At 34.5% G+C, this 21,117-nt stretch overlaps 1 protein-coding gene across 1 annotated transcript in view; it reads left to right on the top strand.

Annotated features, from left to right (window-relative positions):
- IL1RAPL1 (interleukin 1 receptor accessory protein like 1) overlaps nucleotides 1-21,117 on the top strand; it is a 1,253,736-nt gene that overhangs the window by 349,953 nt on the left and 882,666 nt on the right. The gene's annotated exons all lie outside the window — the stretch shown is intronic.

Below are 21,117 nucleotides of genomic sequence, written 5' to 3' on the forward strand. Positions count from 1 at the left end.
TAACTTTTGTGTTTCTTCCTTGGTCAGTGTTGGAAGGTTGTATTTTTCTAGGAAGTTGTCCATTTCTTCTAGGTTTTCCAGCTTGTTGGCATATAGGTTTTCATAGTAGTCTTTTATAATTCTTTGTATTTCTGTGGAGTCCATCATGATTTTTCTGTTCTCATTTCTGATTCTGTTGATGTGTGTTGATTCTCTTTTTCTCTTAATGAGTTTGGCTAGAGGCTTATCTATTTTGTTTATTTTCTCAAAGAACCAGCTCTTGGTTTCATTGATTTTTGCTATTGTTTTATTCTCGTCAATTTTATTTATTTCTTCTCTGATCTTTATTATGTCCCTCCTTCTGCTGACCTTAGTCCTCATTCGTTCTTCTTTTTCCACTTTCAATAATTGTGATGTTAGACTATTCATTTGGAATTGTTCTTCCTTCTTCAAGTGTGCCTGGATCGCTGTATACTTTCCTCTTAAGACTGCTTTCGCTGCATCCCACAGAAGTTGGGCCTTGGTGTTGTTATTTTCATTTGTTTCCATATATTCCTTGATCCTTATTTTAATTTGTTCATTGATCCATTTATTATTTAGGAGCATGTTGTTAAGCCTCCATGTATTTGTGAGCCTTTTTGTTTTCTTTGTAGAATTTATTTCTAGTTTTATACCTTTGTGATCTGAAAAGTTGGTTGGTAGAATTTCAGTATTTTGGAATTTACTGAGGCTCTTTTTGTGGGCTAGTATGTGGTCTATTTTGGAGAATGTCCCATGTGCACTTGAGAAGAATGTATATCCTGTTGCTTTTGGATGTAGGGTTCTATAGATGTCTATTAGGTCCATCTGTTCTTGTGTGTTGTTCAGTGCCTCCGTGTCCTTACTTATTTTCTGCCCAGTGGATCTGTCCTTTGGGGTGAGTGGCATGTTGAAATCTCCTAAAATGAATGCATTGCAGTCTATTTCCCCCTTTAGTTCTGTTAGTATTTGTTTCACATATGCTGGTGCTCCTATGTTGGGTGCATATATATTTAGAATGGTTATATCCTCTTGTTGGACTGAGCCCTTTATCATTATGTAGTGTCGTTCTTTATCTCGTTACTTTCTTTGTTTTGAAGTCTATTTGTCTGATATTAGTACTACAACCCCTGCTTTCTTCTCTCTGTTGTTTGCCTGAAATAATTTTCATCCCTTGACTTTTAGTCTGTGCATGTGTTTGGGTTTGAGGTGAGTTTCTTGTAAGCAGCATATAGATGGGTCTTGCTTTTTTATGCATTCTATTACTCTGTGTCTTTTGATTGGTGCATTAAGTCCATTTACATTTATGATGACTATTGAATGATATGTACTTATTGCCATTGCAGGCTTTAAATTCGTGGTTAGCAAAGGTTCATGGTTAGCCTCTTTAGCATCTTACTGCCTAACTTAGCTCACTTATTGAGCTGTTATATACACTGTCTGAAGATTCTTTTCTTCTTTCCCTTCTTATTCCCCCTCCTCCATTCTTCATATGTTGTGTGTTTTGTTCTGTGCTCTTTTTAGCAGTGCTCCCATCTAGAGCAGTCCCTGTATGATGCCCTGTAGAGGTGGTTTGTGGGAGGCAAATTCCCTCAACTTTTGCTTGTCTGGGAATTGTTTAATCCCTCCCTCCATCATATTTAAATGATAATCGTGCTGGATACAGTATCCTTGGTTCAAGGCCCTTCTGTTTCATTGCATTAAATACATCATGCCATTCTCTTCTGGCCTGTAAGGTTTCTGTTGAGAAGTCTGATGATAGCCTGATGGGTTTTCCTTTATAGGTGACCTTTTTGTCTCTAGCTGCCTGTCAAACTCTTTCCTTGTCCTTGATCTTTGCCATTTTAATTATTATGTGTCTTGGTGTTGTCCTCCTTGGGTCCTTTCTGTTGAGAATTCTGTGTATTTCCGTGGTCTGTTCGATTATTTCCTCCCCCAGTTTGGGGAAGTTTTCATCAATTATTTCTTCAAAGACACTTTCTATCCCTTTTTCTCTCTCTTCTTCTTTTGTTACCCCTATCATACAGATATTGTTCCTTTTGGATTGGTCACACAGTTCTCTTAATATTGTTTGTTTCCTGGAGATCCTTTTATCTCTCTCTGTGTCAGCTTCTATGCGTTCCTGTTCTCTGTTTTCTAGTCCATCAATGGCCTCTTGCATCTTATCCATTCTGCTTATAAATCCTTCCGGAGTTTGTTTCACTTCTCTAATCTCCTTCCTGGCATCTGTGATCTTCCTCTGGACTTCATCCTTTAGCTCTTGCATATTTCTCTGCATCTCCATCAGTATGTTTATGTCTTTTATTTTGAATCCTTTTTCAAGAAGACTGGTTAGGTCTGTCTCCTTCTCTGGTGGTGTCTCTGTGATCTTGGTTTGCCTGTAATTTTGCCTTTTCATGGTGATAGAAATAGTTTGCAGAGCTGGGATGAGTGATGGCTGGAAGAACTTCCCTTCTTGTTGATTTGTGGCCTTCCTCTCCTGGGAGAACAGCAACCTCTAGTGGCTTGTGCTGGGCAGCTGCACGCAGACAGGGCTTCTGATTCCTGCCTGGCTTCTATGGAGTTTATCTTTTGCTCTTGCTGTGGGTGTGGCCTGCCTCAGGCTCCTGCTCCAAAATGGTGGAGCCTTGTTGGAGAGGGAGCAGCCGGGAGTCTGTTTATCTCCGTGAGGGGCCTCTGTGCTCCCTGCTGCCCAGCGGGTTAGAGTGCCCAGGGATCCCCAGATTCCCTGCCTCTGTACTACGTGTCATGCCCTGTCCCTTTAATACTTCCAAAAAGCCCTCACCAAAACAAAACAACAACAACAAAAAAAATTAAATAAATAATTTAAAAAAAAAGCTGCTCACTTTTCTTTGTCCTCAGTCGCCAGCCTCAGAGACCCACTCACCGGTCTTGCTGCCCTGTTTCCCTAGTATCCAGGACCGCAACACATGCACTGTGTCTGCGCTCTGGTCCGGATGGCTGTTTCTGGGTATTTAGCAGTCCTGGGCTCCCTCTCCCTCCCCTCTCCGACTCCTCTCCTCCTGCTGGGAGCTCGGGGGAGGGGTACTCAGGGCCCACTGGGCGGTGGCTTGTATCTTACCCCCTTCACGAGGTGCTGGGTTATCGCAGGTGTGGATGTGGTCTGGATGTTGTCCTGTGTCCTCTGGTCTCTCTTTTAGGAAGAGTTGTCTTTGTTATATTTTCATTAATACATGTGGTTTTGGGAGGAGATTTCCGCTGCTCTACTCATGCTGCCATCTTGGCTCCACCCCTGTAGATTTTCTTATAATACTAAAATATTCCATATGAACACTTTCATTTTCAAAGTGCCAGTTATCTCAATTTCTAAGCTAATGCTTCTAATCTTTCTCAATGCAATTCTACTTTTTAACTTTTACTCTTAAATCCTTGATCCAAGTAATTCCTTTTTGTTCATACCCTAACACCATATGCCTTTCACTAGATAATTTGTTGGTTGAATTATTTCAAAGGGTTAATTAATTACTTAATTCCAAAAGTTGATATTCCTTTAATTTCTGTGAGCCAGCACGTCTTCTTCAAATGTTCATTAATCATGTGTCAATAATTTTTTTAGGCGTTAGATCAAGGAGTTGGTGTAAGTGTCAGTGGATTTCCAGCTTTGATTTATGCTGGAAATTTTTACTGGTTTCTTTTCACTGTCCCAGGCCGGTCACTGCATAGGCAGATTTTGGAGAAGCACACTTGAAGTCTTTTTCTGATGGTATTTTTTTCCCCATTACAGCTCATTGGCCACTGTGATATCTACCTGAATGTTTAGTTTTCTGAAACAGTATAGAGACAGTGTTGGGAGAGTGTCTCCTAAGTTCCCATCCTGTAAATGTACATAGCTGGTAAGCAGTAAGGTATATTTTCTTCCATCATTTAAAGACAGTTCTACAGAAAAATAAATTTGACAGTGAAATCTTCTAAGTATAAATAAATTCCTGTTAAACCACATTGAAAAATTCATTGCCATGGTACTCTCAGCATAGTACATTATCCTGTATCTAAAAGTGTTCATGAAAAATTTGTGTTAGTATGCTTGGTTTATAGTATGGACATTTTTCTTTGTTGGTATAAAAAGCTTTTTGGGATAATTTATTTATTGAGATATATTTCACATACCATAAAATTAATCCACTTAAATAGTATATTTACAGAGTTGTACAGCTATCATCATAATCAGTTTTATATTTTCATCACCACAGAAAGAAACACTATATCCATTACACCCTCTATTTTGCCTATTCTGCACATTGTCTATTAATTGATTCATTCATGATGTTTTGTTACTGAATTCTTTTACTCAGCACAATGTTTTTAAAGTTAATTCATGTTGAAACATATCAATGTTTCATTTCATTTTATTGCTGAATATTCCATTCAATGGATATACCACATTTTATTTGTTCATCAGTCGATTGATTGTCATTTGGGTTGTTTCTACTTTTTGGCTACTGTAATTCTGCTATGAGCATTTATTTAAAAATGTTTGTGTGGGAGTATGTTTTGATTAATGTTGACTATATACCTAGAAGTAGAATTGCTGGGTCATACTGTAACATGATATTTAATCTTCTGCAGAACTGTCAAACTTTTCCAAAGTGGTTGAACCATTTTATATTCTATGTAATGTATGTGGATTCCAATTTCCCCACCTTCTTCACCAACACACTTGTTGTTATATTTTTTATGTATATTATAGACATCTGGTAGATGTGAAGTGGTACTGTATTGTGGCTTTGCCTTACATTTCCCTGATGAAAAATGATGTTTAACATTGTTCTATGTTTATTGGCCATTTGTTTATTTTCTTATGAGAAATGCCTTTTCATATGCTTTGCCCATTTTTAAAATTGGGTTGTATTTTTATCATTAAGTTTTAAATGTTCTTTATATATTCTAGGTACAAGTCCCTTATATATATGATTTGAAAATATTTTCAACAGTTCTGTGGGCTGTATTTTCACTTAATTGATGATGTCCTTTGAAGCACAGAAGTTAAAAATTTTTATGGTCTAATTTATTGATTTTGCATTTTATTGCTTATAATGTTGGTGTCATATCTAAGAGATCATTGCCTAATCCAAAACACAAACTTTTGCTCCTTTATTTTCTTTAAGTTTTGTTATACTTTTAGCTCTTTAATTAGCCTTTGCATCCAATTTGAGTTAAATTTTGTTTTTTTGGGGTAAGGAAGGGGTCCAATTCCATCTTATTGCATGTGGATATCCAATTGTCTCAGCACCGTTTGTTGAAAAGACTATTCTTTCCCCCATTTAATTGCTTGATACTCTTGTCAAAAATCAATTGACCATAAAAGTAGGGAATTATTTCTGGATCTCATTTCCAATCAATAATCTATGTTTATCCTCAAATCAGTGTCACAATGTTTTGTTTACTGATACATTTAGAAATTGGAAAGTATTCTCTGAATTTCTTCTTTTTCAGTATCATCTCAGCTGTTAGGATCCCTTGAAATTCCATACAAATTTTAGGTTCAGTTTTTCCATTTCTGTTGAAAAAGACCATTGGAATTTTAATAGGGATTGCATTTACTTTGTAAATTAATTTTAGAAGTATTGTCATTTTACCAGTATTAAGTCTTCTGATCCGTGTACACAGGATGTCTTTTAACTTATTTAGTTCTTTATGTTTTTTGTAAAATTTTTATAGTTTTCAGTGTTTCGTATATATTGGCAATTTACATTATTCTAGGAATTTTTCCATTTCCTAGTTTATTTAATGTATTGGTATACAGTTCATAGTATTCCTTATAATCCTTTTTTTATTTCTGCAAGGTCTGTAGTAAGGAATGAAGACCCTCCTTCTTTTTTGATTGTGTGATTTGAGTTTGTTCCATCTCAGAAGCCAAAGTATCATTCTTCCTTGTTTCCTTTATATTTTTAATAGTAATTACATGGTAATGTCTTATATGCAGGATAACTTGTAATAAAACAAATTTTGACTATTTCTCTACATACTATGATAACCAGGGTATTGGGGCAAGTGATTGCAGTCTATAACTGTATATGTGTGAATAACAAACTTCTCTTCTTTTTGACTTCTTTCCTCTCATGTAAGTAAAGTGTGAAAAAAATGTGTATGTGTATATATTACACACATCTCACACTTTTTACTACCTGCATCAGCAGTTCTCTACTTGCCAACTGTGCTTCTGTTTCTGCTAATTTCAGTGTCTCTCCTTGAAATTTTTCATGTCTGAAAGTAGAATTTTCCACCAAGAGCTAGAAAAGAGGAAATTGGATAATCAAACTATATTGTAAAATTGAGAATAATTTCAGGAGAATGGGTTGCCTCTCTGACTCCATCTCCTTACTCTTCTGCCTCTTTTTGTTCCAGCCACACTGGCTTTCTTGCATTTCCTTGACTTCAAACACACTCTCGCTCCATGACCTTTGTAGGGCACTTTTATTTATGTGGAATATTCTTCCATAGGTATCTATGTGGCTTCATGCCTCATCTATTTCAAGTGTTTGTTCAAAAGTGTCAATGAGGGAAAGCCATACCACCTTACTTAAAACTGCAACATCCTCTCACATCACCAAGGCTCATTGTATCATGTCCATGTTTTTTTTTTCTCCTTAGTATTTATCACCTTCTAGCATATTATTTCTTTATTTTTTTAGTCTGGTCCACTCTTGTAGAATATAAGCTCTTTGAGAGCAGGAATGTTTCTATGTGTTTTCCACTGCATTTAGAATAGAGCTAGATATATTTTAGTCACTGAACAACTTTTAACAGAAGATCACTAAATGAATGATCCAGGAGTTTAACTTTTTCAGCAGCTACGAACAGAACTGTTTTAGAATAATATACAATCTTGAGCTTGAACAAAAAGGATCTTACTTCTTTAGGGACATGAGGATGCATTAATAAGCTAAAGACAAAACTTCTCTCCTTTATGACAGTTTGACCTGGAAACCTGATAAAAATAATATGCTAAATATACTAGAAGACAGTTTTGATTATGGTAAAGATGATCAATGATTGATAAATTGTATCAGGATGGAGAGAATATTAAATGGCTTTTGGGATGGCAGTGGCTTTGGGCTTTTCTGAGTGTTGTGACTTTCAAAACTTGGAGGCTCACCGTGGAGCTGTTACAGGATATACTGGCTTTTATATGGCAAGAGACTTCTAGGCCAGGGATACCCACACCTGGCCATTTGGTTTCTTCTGGAGAATCAAAGAGAATAATCCCTAAGGGATGGCTATGTGGACCGTCAAACAGACTCTTATTGAAAAGGAATGCCTGATGCTGCCCTGCCAGGCAGCTGTGCTCCTGTCTTAAATTCCTTTGAATGAATCTGATACCAAGTATGGGCTGTGGTGGTCCTGTGTGTCTGTTTGTACAACAAAGCCTAAGATGCAGGCTGGGGTTGGCATTAGATATAGAAGCAGGATGTAAGAAGAGCTTAAGCTGCTTGGAATTTGTCTGGGAGAAAGTGCATCTCGCATATATTTGTACGTATGTTTATAATTAGGCAAATGTGGGTCACCTGCCTTGATTTCCTGTGAACTAGTTGAGTTACCTTGAGCAAACCCCTTAACTGTTGAGCCGCAGACTTTTCAACTATAAAAATGAGAAAATTGCAATTGATATTCTCTCTGGTTTATGCCTAACCAAGATTTCAATGACTTCCATAAGATTGTTCACACTGTAGCCTGATATTTTCTTATGTACCTGAAGACATGAGATATTTCAGATGATTTCCTCTATGAAACAAAATAGTGTAGAGGACATTCTCAGGGCTACAGAGTAGATAATAAGCTACCCTTTGATCATCATAACTATAACAGTGAATATTGAAAATGCCTGGTTTGTGTGTTACTTAATATAATGTAATACTGTAATAACTATATATATATATGCACACAGACATGCATATATATATATATTATAGCAATGCTTTTGATTGAAAAATGAGAACTGAGAATCAGTACTTTCAGTTTTAGCTGTGCTGCTTTATGCATGTATGAAAGTCATACTTATGAAAATGGGTGACACACAATTCCTTTGAACTTCAGTTTCATCCTCTTCACAATAAGAGGTTGGCATAACATGAATTCAATTTTCCTTCACTTGTACAATCAATCATGTGATTAATGACATCATATGTTTCCCATTAGTGCATCTACTTTTGACTATTTAGGCCAAAAAAAATTAAAAAGTGGTAGCTCCAATACAAATATGTAGAGAATTTACCAAATTAAATTTTTTTTAGATATTTCTTCTCAAAGCTGAGCCTCTGCTGAACATTCTTTTATACATTTTTCCTTTTCTTATTGGCTCTAACACTATTAATCTTAGTCCCATTGTCTGACCTTGTCATTTATGTTGTATCCTGTGTATGGTTGATGAAATATTCTGTCAATAAGAAACGTATTGAGAATTTCTATTTTGCTTTCTTATTATGTCTTTGGAAATATATTTATGTATATAGCTGCATAAAAATTTACTCTTTAAAAACAATAAGTAACATTTGGCCCTTTGTGTTCCTGCTTATATTGAATAATTCCCCTGAGTTCCTCTCTCATCCCAGATAGCATAGAAACCTCTACTCTATGCTGAACATCCAAAAATGCTATTTGTCATGATGTACAGCTATGTCATATCTAGACATAAGGTAAAATCCATTATTTTGCTTGGGTTCTTAGGCTGTGAAACTGACCAGATTTTATTTTCCTGCCTACTTGAATAAGGAAAGTCCCGTAAGTTAGAATATGAAAGGGACTGGATCTAGGAACACAGTGGTGGTATGTAACTGCCACCTTGAAAGGTATTGGTAATAACTCTTCCAGAAAAATCAGTGAAAGAGGCAGGAAAAGAAGAAAAGCATCTCTTCTGTTCCTGTAATCTTTTTCAGTGTCTATCTACATACTATCCCACAGTCTGGAATAAAATCATGATTTCTACAGTCACACAAGTTTCTCAGACTGAAGAGGGCCCTTATATATTTCATAGATTTTAAGGTGTACTTTTCTCCCTCACATTTTAAACTCTGAAATTGGGAAATATTTTATGATAAATTAGCAGTGTTTTCCTTACTCCCTGGAACATAAAAAAAATAGTGAATCCTACCATCAGTGTGTCTTGGATTCAGACAGATGTGTTATGTCCAAAGGCAAATTTAGACAGAGAATGACAGACCTGAAATTCCATGCCATGTCACAAGCTTGTCAAATAGGAACATTGTTGTCAAGATGCCACTGGTTTATTGACCCATCATAATTGGGGGCACGTATACGTGTATGTGCACATTTACTTTTGTCTTCCTCTTTAAAGCAGGTGCAGCTAACTGCCCCTCATGCATTCAACGTGCACAGTAAAGAGACAATTTAAAAGAGAATCCTTTTATATTTAATATGTGGATACAGAAATAAAGATAAATATGCTCACCAAATGCAAAGAAAATTACATTCATATAAATACCTCTTATTACCTTTCCCCAGCTCTGTAGAAAATATGAAACCAGTTGGAATGTTCATTTTATGTTGCTCTCAAGATACTGTTCTCATAAGAGTAAAATGAGAAACAGTAAATTATTGTGAAGTTTAGTAATATGAGCAAAGAAGGCATGTATTTATGACAGCAAAAATACTCAGTAGCATTTGGCCAAAGGATCTTGAAACTCATTTGAACTGATTTTTTTAACCAATATAAATAAAAATGATTTATTGATAAAAGCCTATATCTAAGATTTTCCCCCCTATTTACTATTCTCTTCAGAAGTGTTCCTTTTCTTACGAACTGTTTGGAATATGGTCTCATCATATAAAACTGTTGGCACTTTGCAATATCACAGATGGTTTTCCTTCCAGAAGTTTTGGAAGATGTCATTATGTGTCATTCTAGACAAATAAGATATGGGTGGCTTAAATGCTATAGAAATCTCTAAGGAGAGAAATAACCTGTTGATTATATTATGCCCTGCTTCGGGAAATGGAAAATCACATCCAAGATAATGCTGTCTCTGCCAGTCGCATTTGACTGTGTTGTGTTCTCTCCTTTGGCCTTCGCTTTGCCATTTGGAGGAGCAGATAAGTATCATCACTCTGTCAGATAAGCCTTACCCTTTGCTTTTTGGATGTATCTGAAGGTGATAACAATTGTCAATCAATGTGCCAGAGATTTTTCATAAATGGCTGAATTTATAAATGGATACTTGATTTGAGCATGAGTGAGAACTGATTTTTTCCGGACTCAGGAAAAGATGAGCCACAATAACTTTGTTTTTCCTTTTGGTTCTTCTTGTTTTTCATTTCCTGTATATTATTACTTCAAATTTATTTATGTAATTGACCCAAGTAAAGGCTTAAAATATTAGTAGTTTAGCAGATTTAAATAGGACAAAATACTTGGAATGCCATTCTAATATGAAAATATGGCATTAGTGAGTTGCATCTTCCAATAAGCATTCTTAGATATATGCTAGCCTTAGCAATCAATAGGATGTTGTTTCCTTTTAATTCACAAGGAATTGTATTTGTAAAGTCATTGTGCTAAGCTCTGGGAAATGCCCAGCATTTTCAAAGGGTAGAGGTAAGTGTTTCATTTTATTTTGACTTATCACTCTCATAAACAAGGTGATTGCTTGAATTTGGGTGAAACTGGTAGATTAAAAGAAATTTATGAGGCAGGAGACAATTTGAAATCTTCTGACATTGCCTTGTGGTGCCATTTGGGTACCACATTTTTGGCACTTACATCTTATCTAGTTCTCTCAGTTGGCCTCCATCCAATTGTAGGAGAGACCCATGCTCTGTACTGAGCAAATACATCTGTACCTTAACGTCAGCACCACTAAGAATGGATAGAAATGACTAAAAAACACAGGGAAGATGCTTTAAAATGTTCAGTTTCCCCCTGTAAAGATGGAATCTTTATTAAAATTTTCTATACTAGTAACTGCAGTATTAATTTGGCTCCATTTGACCTTGCAGATGTATATATTATATGCTTTGTCCTCACTCTTAAGAGTATAATTATATTATTTGCATTGAAGTCCTTTTATCTTTACTAGATTACAAATTCCTTAGGGAAATACCATGCTTTATGGAACTTTAGTTCGATTGAGAGTAAGTAGTCCATCACTCCCTCAAGTTATATATGGTAGGTCTTTAATAAGTCTAATTAAATAAGATTGCTCCTGACTTCTGTTCCTGGTTGGCCCAGAGGTTGAATACTTGCGTCTGCAGAATTCGAAGGACTATCATATAGAAAAGGAGAAAAAAGTGCTCCAAAGTAAAACAGAAACAGAGAATGGGAAGGAGGATAGTGTGAAGGATGAGGATTTCTTATGCTGATGTGAAATCTAGTATGCTCAAAACCATAATGAATTACCATGGGCAGTATTGGTCTGCTGTGTATATTATTAGTAGTGTTCAGTCAGTCTGGAAAGTGTTTCAGAAGAATTTTCTAGAGAGGACTTAATTGGAGGCTGGTATACTTGATCTTTTGTTTTCTTTACCCTTGATGCTTGATTATGAAGAAATATAACAACATATAATTTGCATCATATGTATCATAAAAATTACACATATATGAGTATACACTGTAAATATAAATGCATATATAAAGAAGATATACAACAGTGTATTCCAGGGCATTTCATTCAAACCATTTTCATAGTTTTGAACCAAGATCTTGAAAATATGCAAAAGATGTCACTGAAGCTCATTTTTAATTTCTCAGAAGGAGCCCTCAATTGTTTATTCAGCCTCTTATTTCACATATAATTCTGATATGTGCGGTCATCTCTTTTTTGTGTCCAAATATACTAAAAAGTTGACCATAATAAAGAATAGTAGAAACTGGAACATATAGTAGCAGTATGAAGTATTAGATAGCAAAAATGTGTTGTTAGTAATTAAAGGCAAAGTTTTGCAATGATTTGGAGGCATCAGATCAGAGAGAAAACTTGTTCTGTGTGGGGGGATAAATTGGGAATAACAGAGTCAAAGCTGAAAGAAGTACAGGTTTCTGTTGAATATAAGGAAAATACTTTTAACATTTATGTTTTCTGAAAATAGATAACTTTAAGAAATTTTACTGAAATATAGTTTATATACAATGTTACATTGCTTTCAGTTGGAAAAGTTAGTGATTCAGCAGTTCACCATAAGTGTAATTACCATCTGTCACCTTACAAAGATATTACAATATTATTAGCTGTATTCCCTTTGCTTTACTTCCATCCCTGTGACTAAATTATGTTAAAATATGAAGTTTGTACCTCTTTAACCCCTTCATCTATTTCACCTGTCCCTTGCCTGAAAGTCCCTTCTCTGTGTTTATGAGTCCCTTTCTGTTTTGGTTGGTTGGTGGTTTTGTTTTTCAATTCCACACGTAAGTGAAACCATATGGTATTTGTCTTTCCCTGCCTCACTTATTTCATTTAGCACGATACCCTGTAAGTCATCCATGTTGTCACAAATGGCAGAATTTCCTTATTTTTATAGTTGAATAATATTCCATTATGCATATATATCTGTGTGTATGTCACATCTTCTTTATCCATACATCTATTGATCGGCACTTCAGTTTTTTTCTTTATCTTGGCTATTGGAAATAATGCTGCAATAAACACAGGTGCCTATATTTTTTTGAATTAATAATTTCATTTTCTTCAGGTAGATTCCCAGAAGTAGAATTGCTGGTTTGTGTGGTATTTGTATTTTTAGTTTTTTTAAGAAACCTATATACTGCTTTGCATAGTGGCTGGACCAGAAAATTCCCACCAGCAGTGATTCCTTTTCTCCACGTCTTGCCAACAATTGATATTTCTTGTCTTTTTGATGATAGCCATTCTGACTCGTATGAGGTGATATATCATGGTGGTTTTGATTTGCATTTCCCTGATGGATAGTGATGTGGAGCATCTTTTCATGTGTTTATTAGCCATCTGTATGTCTTCTGTGGAAAAAAATGTCTATTCAGGTCCTTTGCCCACTTTTTAATTGGATTACTAGGGTTTTTGGTGTTGAATGGTATGTGTTCTTTGTATCTTGGATATTAACCCCTTATTGGATGTATCACTTGCAGATATGTTCTCCCATATAGTAGGTTGCCTTTTTGTTTTGTTGATGGTTTTCTTTGCTGTACAGAAGCTTTTTGGTTTAATGTAGTCCCACTTGTTTATTTTTGCTTTTGTTTCCCCGCCCTGGGGCAACATATACAGAGAAAAGCACTAATGCTGATAATCAGGAGTTTAGTGCCTATGTTTCCTTTTAGCAGTTTTATGTTTTCAGGCCTAATATTAGGTCTCTAATCCATTTTGAATATTTTTTTGTGTATGCTACATGAGAGTGTTCCCATTTCATTCTTCTGCACGTTAGCTGTCTAGCTTCCTCAATACCATTGAAAATGGATAATTTTGCCTCAGGTCATTTTTCTTACCAGATATTTTCAAATACAAAATTAAAATATATTATAAAGGTATTGTAGAACATATCCAAGGATCTAATGAGATATTAGAAAAAGTGACTTCTAAAGTGGTTAGCGTCATCAGTAAAAAGTTAATTGAAGGGTGTACACCATTTAAGAGGGCACAGAAGTAAGTAAAACACTTAGGAAGCTATTTTAAAATTTTAGTTCTTTCCTTAAAATTTACCTCTGTAGATCACCAAAGTTTGTGATAGCTTCCCATGCATGAGATTTGACTGCGTATTGCAACACTGACTTAGAATTTGAAAAGAACTACCTTTTATTTCTTAGCCAGTTGAATCTGCTTCTCTCTGTATTGCTTAGATACCTCACATAGTATATAACTGACAATGAAAGGATTGAAAATTAGAACAGTTTTAAAAAAATACTCATTACAGCAAATGTAACCTATGTCGAAGGTTCAACTGATTGGAACTGAGAAACTGGCAGGGGAATAAAGAGGCAGAAATATGATTGGGGGGGCAGGTAAAGAAATAGTAGGAGTGTCATTTTGAAGAATTTGAATTTGGTAGTGAGCAATATTATGAGCTATTGGTTAGGACAATAAGGTTTAAAAAGTAAGATTATCCATCAGTAAGGTATAGTAATTACTGAACAGAGGGTGATAATCATGGAAGTAATTTTCAGGGCTAGAAGCCAGTGATATTACCCTACCCTTGCAATTAGAGGCATCCTGAGGAAGAACTGGCATAATTTCATAATTTACAACACTGAAATGAGGAGCAAGGTTGGGAATTGGGGAATGGAGAATAGTTTTTTCCCGTACTAAAATTTCCCCAGTCTCTGAAGAAGACATCATGTTATCTTAAAAATTCTCGTTAATATATACTTAATTGTCCAGAGTTGCCAAGCATATTAGCAGGCATGAGAGTTATTGGTGTTAGGTTCTAAAGGAAATCAGCAATGAATCCACATGATATAACTAATCTACCAGACTAAAAAGGATCTATTTTAAGGGACTAGTGAAATGTGTTCAGTACCTTAGCTTGAATTACACAAACTGCTGAAAGGCTGGTTCCTATTCCCAGTTCTCTTTGGCCTTATTGACCCTTGCTATCACTTCCCTTAATCTAGTTCCTGAATTTGCTTCACCATTCACTTCCAAATAGATTTGGAAATTGGAACACTTGTGTTCAAGTTTTGCAACTGCTGCATTTGGGCAAGTCAGCAAATCTGTGAGCTCAAATTCTCCTTAGTTGTTGTGAAGGTAAAATAAACTAACTCAAGTTGACATATTATATAAATATGTCTATTTAGTTTTTATTTTTAATTATAGCAGGAGAAACTCAGAATTTTATTACTTTGTAAATAATCATGGATAAATTAGTTATTTTTGTTTTTGTTATGGTAGAAGATCATAGTACTGTTACAGTTAGATAATCATGGACAAGGCCAAAAAATCAGATTATTCAAATACGATTTGACAAATTCTCTGTAACCATTTTTGAAAGCTTCTTAAAACTTGTATTTGGTGTCACAAGTAATGAGGCATTAGGATAATGATTTGGAGGTTCTCTTTTTATACTTCACCTGTGGATTCTCTTTCAAAGTTTTGAAGAACATCTCATTGTGCTTGCCCTCCTGCACTGTTTTTATGAGTAAGCCTTGTGTCTACTGGGAATGCAGTAGAAGTTTAAATTACTTTCTAACATACTTTGTTTTCTAGCATTTAGTCAGTGCATTAGATGTTCAGATGGCAAATAGTTAGAAATCTATCTGCATGTAATTTAAAAGAGGTTTTTTAATGATAAAGTAGAAGTTTCTGAAATTCTGTGGATTTTGTTTCGTTTCCAATTGTGTTAAAAATGATTATTATAACTAAAAGAGTAAATTTATCCAACATGGAAAATGTTTACATCAAACATTTAACACATCTGGGATTTTATTAGAAGAATAAAAGCAAAGTAAAAATAAGCTGCATGGAATTTTTATTTAAATTCTTCAAATGGAAAATTGTCTTCGAATACTCGATTAGAAGGATTTATTTTTAAAGATAAGGCAAAGGGAGATCATTTTGATCTGACTATAGTTTTTAATCTTATTCAATTAATGCACAGCATGTTCTTTTCATTGTTAATTATGCAGTCATATTCAAAGTTTGTGATTGGCATTTTTACCAAGTCTGTGTGTGGCATTGGTAAATTGTATATGTTTATAGAGCTCCCTTGCTTATTGCTGGCTTTCAACAGAATGCAGTTTAGTTGGATGTTTATATAGGCTGCATTCACCACCAAGTTCTAGGTTTCTGGAAGTACTAGATACTAGTCATAGAATATTGGAATATGCACACCCTCACATACATAATGTACACACTATTCTTAGGTTTTATATATTGGAATACACACACACACACACACGTGCTATTTTCACGTATTTAAATGCAAGTATTTGCCCAGCAAGTATTAAAAGAAAGTATGTCTAAAATACTTATAGATGAAGAGTATGTGGTACAGACATAGATGGCATACCAGTTGAGATTTGATAAAATATGAGGTATACGATTAATCTAACCCACAAATGGTTTGCATGAGTACAAAATAGTAAATCAAAGTGAAGGGCAAGTTATTATTTCATAATGATTGTAAAACCTGTTAAATTTCTAAAGATTGATTTGATTAATGGATATGTAAAATAGGCATTTAATACTTTTTCCTGTGTGTATAATAAATGTAATAATAAGCAAAATTCTTTTTGTATGTTGAAGTTTTTAAGAGAGGGCAAGAAGGTATAATGTTTTAAAGTATGGTCTCTGAAACGATGCTGCTTCATTTGACATCCTGAGTCCACTACTGATTAAGTATGAAATTATGGGGAAATTACTTACTTTCTCAGTACTTTACTTTTCTCATCTGTTACTGTAAGAATTAAAATATGAGAAAATATTGTGGGATGACTTATATAAACCCTCTGGAGAGTGCCTGTATCTTGTAAGCATTTGATTTAGCTATAATTATTAAAGAGAATAAGCTTATCTTTCAGAGCATTATAATCTGGAACATTAAATATCTCTAGTAGATGTTCCCATTTCAACCCAAGTAATATTCGTTGGGTCCCCATTATGTTCAAGAAACTGTGCTAGGTTAGGGATATAAAAATGAATAAGACAGGGTTTCCACTGTGATTTTCTTAAAATTTAGGAGACTCCTTAAAGGCAGTGTCCATATATTGTGATCATTTACAGCAGTTGATGCAAGAAAGAGCATGGGTATGTTAACACCTAATAAAAAGCACAGTGCTTTTTGCTTATATTTATTACAATGTGCTGTTCCTGTTAAATAGTTCAGTGAGTATTTATCAGTGCCAATTCTGTTATCCATTTAACAAATCTGAGCACTTGGGGAAAAAATAAATGCTAATAAGCACTCCCACCTTTGACAAAGTTTTCTCTGTTACTGCAGGCCGAGCAAGCATTAATCAGAACTAAGGTGATCAAGTCATGCCCTTTTCTTCTCACCACACAGTGTTGGATATTGTTGCTTACATAAATTTCCCTTTTGGCCTGTTGGGCATGTCTCAAAGTTTAAAGAGGTATGTGTGATGAGAGGTGCACTGTGCCAATGCACTGCTGAAGTGGGGTGTGTGTGTTTACGGGCACACAGATCGGGGGTTGGGGAGGTTGCTGGAGAGTGGGGTTTTAATTTCATCACTCAGAAGTTTAATTCATCATTACAGTTGACTCACTACGCAGTAGGTTCACTGATTTAAAGTGTACTGTACGTTAGGTGCTGTGTGAGCTACAAAGGTGAGGATAGCGAGGTCCATTCCCTCAGAAAGCCCTCCTAAAACTTACTGTTTTGCAGAATAAATCAGACATGCAAGTTGATTATAGGTACTACCTGTAAGAAATCAGAAAACTATATTAAATGTGGAAAAATTATACCTCGTTTTGATGCTCAGGGAAAACTGCATAAGGAAATGTAGCGTTTATGGTGTTGTGGTGTGGGGTAGGCTTTGTAAACGGGGTAGACAGTACATTCTAGCAAGAGAACATGGCTGCAACATTAACCTACCTGTATTTCCTCTACTACCATGCTTCTTATGAGATGTAGCAGGCATTATCTAATAGCCTGAGTTAATTGGCTTGTAGTTAACTGCAAAAGACTGATTTATCTACAGAAGTATGATTCTTGACTACCAGTCCACTATTAATCGCCTACAGACAATGATAGAATTTATAATGGCTACTTAGGGTCAACTGGGAATAAGAAATTCAATTGTGATTCAGCATCTCAGTTTTTAAAAGTTATTTAAATTATCTAATGGATTTTCTGTTTCTATTTAATCCTTACAAAATTAATAAAGACCCTATTTCTGAGCATATAAGGTTCATTCTGCCTATTTAACCCCTCAGATCTCAGAATGGATGATTGCTCTTTTTGACTGTTTCCCTCTGACTCACAGTGCCCCTGGCCTCTGAGAAAAAATTCATTTCTTCAGAGATAACCACTGAAAAAAATTAATTGGAAAAAATAATTTTCTTTGCTTAACATGAAAAAGCCTTCCATGTTTTCATTTGCATTGTCTCTGTGAAGGCTTTAGATTGTCAACACAGTATTAGTGGGCCCCTACCTACAGACTGGCAAACTAAGGTCTGTGGTCCAATCTGGCTCATTGTCTGTTTTTGTAAATAAAGTTTTATTGGAACACAGCCATGTTCATTGGTTATAGTAGAGTTTCACGCTATAATAGAGTTGACTGAGGTCATTTGACTAACAAAGCTAAAAATGCTTACTCTCCAGCTCTCTGCAGAAAAAATTTGCCAACTACTAACAAAGTTTTACAGTTACAGTGAAAGAGAAAATCAGTGTTTTGAAAGTTAGTATCTTACAGAATATCAACATTTCATGACTACTGTTGATGATTGTGAATATTAAATAATATTTCAGTGTCTGTGTAAAAAATATTCAAATTTAATGTATTTGAATATTTAAGAGACAGAGCTGCATTTGTCTCATTAGTGTGAATATTGTGGTTGCTTTCAGAAATTGGGATTCTACATTTATTTTATCACTTGCCCTACTGCTTCAATTAAGTTTTCTTGCCTTAATTTTTAGGGCAGTTGAGAAAGTATCTCAACTGATACTTGATAAGGGAAATGTAGTTGAGCGGCTGAGCTTTGGCAGGCTAAAAGTTAACGAAGTAATATAGTGAAATAAATTTTTATCATGAGAGAATAGAAAGTATAACAATTGTTCTAGCAAAATAATGCTTACTCTGGCGCTTGCTTTTAATGACATTTATTATATGAACCGCTCTGAGGCAGTATATGGCATTAGGAGGATAAAAGAGGTACCAGTGTGATCTGAGATTGGATCCCAGACTATTTATGTACTTTCTGGTTTTGGGAAATTTATTTATTGTCTCATGATTTCAGTTATATCTAGAATTGTTGGAAGGAAAGAATACAACATTGCATATAACATTTTTGCACATATAACATGGTAATTTTTATGCTGTGGTAGTGTTTAAACTGACCTCATAAACTCTTGAGAATTAATACACCATATACATTTCATCCAGAGTATATTTTAGTTTGTTTTCTGTCTTTCCTGAAACTTTTCCCCTTACAAACAAAATTTTAAATCTATATATGTCTTCTTTATAATATTATCATCAATAATCTTACTCAAATGCTATTGATGATCAGTGAATAAATATCATGGACATTTGCTCATACCAGGGTAAACTTGGAAGATGTAGAAAAAAAACCCAGATATGTAAGAATACTTAATTTAGAAAGTAATACAGCAATGGCAAATAGATATATTACCTCAAAATAATACAAAACATTTAATTAAGTTATTTTTGTGCAAATTTCGGCAAATAATCTTAGAAAACATATTCATTTATGATTTTTAGTGCTTACTTTATTTATTTATACTTGGTCCTTACCCCTGTAAGGATTTTAGTTTCTTTGCAAACATACACACAGTGCAAGGAAAGATTAGGTAAATGAGAAAATTGGGACAGGTGCTGGGAAGAAAAGCTGTTGCCTTTTCAGAGGTGAAATTGTCCTCAACTTTTTAGTACTTATTACTTAAGCATTATATAGACGTGATTCCACCATCATGAAGTATATTTGTGGGGTTTTGTTTATTTATTTATTTATTTTGCTATACACACTTGTCGAAGCTCAAATCTTCCAGTCTAGAAAAAAAGAGTATAATTTTAATAATAGACCATTTAAAGGCAATTATTTTGAAACTAAATTCTCAGAAAATATATACATTTTGAGTTCATCCAAGATAATTACCCATAACCTGACAGTTTCCACATACCTATGGACTAAAGAAGCCAATATTTAAAATAATTGACATTAAATTATCTCAAGATCTGAAAGAGCCTCATGGATCTTAAAGGAGAGATTGATTATGTCAAGTGATGTTTTGCTGTTAAATTTAACTAATACTTTAAAACAGTTCACCACTTCTGTATAGATAACTCAACTAAAATATTTTGATTATCTGTAGATGTTCAAATCCTCAACCATGGATAGCTGTCAATTGCTCTCAACCAGAGAAATGCAACTGACATAGTATAAAAGTTGAATTTCAGTGTTCTTTATTTTAAAACCACTGAAAATGGGTTTAGAAATTCAGATAGGCCAGGAGCTTCATATAATTTCTTTAATATTACAAGATTTATGAGCATTGACATGGAGTCAGACAGCTAGAGGTTTGAATTCCAGCTCTGTTCCAGTTTTATTGCAATTTCAAGTATCATTTTATCTCTTCAGAAGAGAGGAAGAAATATTTGTGTAACTTCTGAATTTTTTCTGTGTCAGAGATTTTGTGGTACTCTGTGTGATTGAATTGCTCCCACTTAATTTTTCTTTACATCATGTGTTTTCTCATAAAAATAGGTCTTCTAAATTGTGTTCTTGTGAACATACTAACAGAATATTCACATATTTACAGACTGCTGAAATTACAGATATTTCATTTGAATATAATTAAGTTTTTAGTTTTTAAAGAAAGGATATCAATTGCTATATGAAATCTCAGTCTCTGAGTATAAATTATAATTTTCAGCAAAAATATTTACCTCAAATTTGAATCCATACTGTATTATATAATATATTCTCATTCTCACCCATCTGCCAGCAAAAATAATTAATTTTCTCACCAGTCCAGAAGGGAGAATGTACTGTGTCTGCAGTAATATCTCAGCTGTTTACTGATAGTTAATGTCATGCTCATTATTTAAGCATGTTCAATCTTATTGTTACCCTTTCCATGATAAGAGAAAACATGTGCAAAGAAATTAGAAGATTATGAAAAAAGTAAGTGCACCTAAAAATCCTAAAAATGCCTATGCATACCAAGTGAAGTCGGAAAGAGTAAAGCATATTGAAAGAAAAGCACTTAAGATATAAGCATGTCCTTATTTACCCTACATTCATGTATTTTCTTGGTTGATTTCATTTAGAGTATCTGGTGATATTAGAGTATCTGAAACTGCATTGTGTCATTGTATACCATGCATAAATACTAATGAATGCATTAACATTTAATCATATTAGCTTATTAGTGATTATAAGTATATATAATTGATTTTTAAATGTTGTTTATTATGCAGAAATCCATGGTGGATTGTTATGTAGGTGCTAAGAAGTGTTTTGCAATATTTAGAAAAAGTGATTAGGG

Source organism: Manis javanica, chromosome X, assembly GCF_040802235.1.
Source record: "Manis javanica isolate MJ-LG chromosome X, MJ_LKY, whole genome shotgun sequence".
Taxonomy (NCBI): Eukaryota; Metazoa; Chordata; class Mammalia; order Pholidota; family Manidae; genus Manis; species Manis javanica.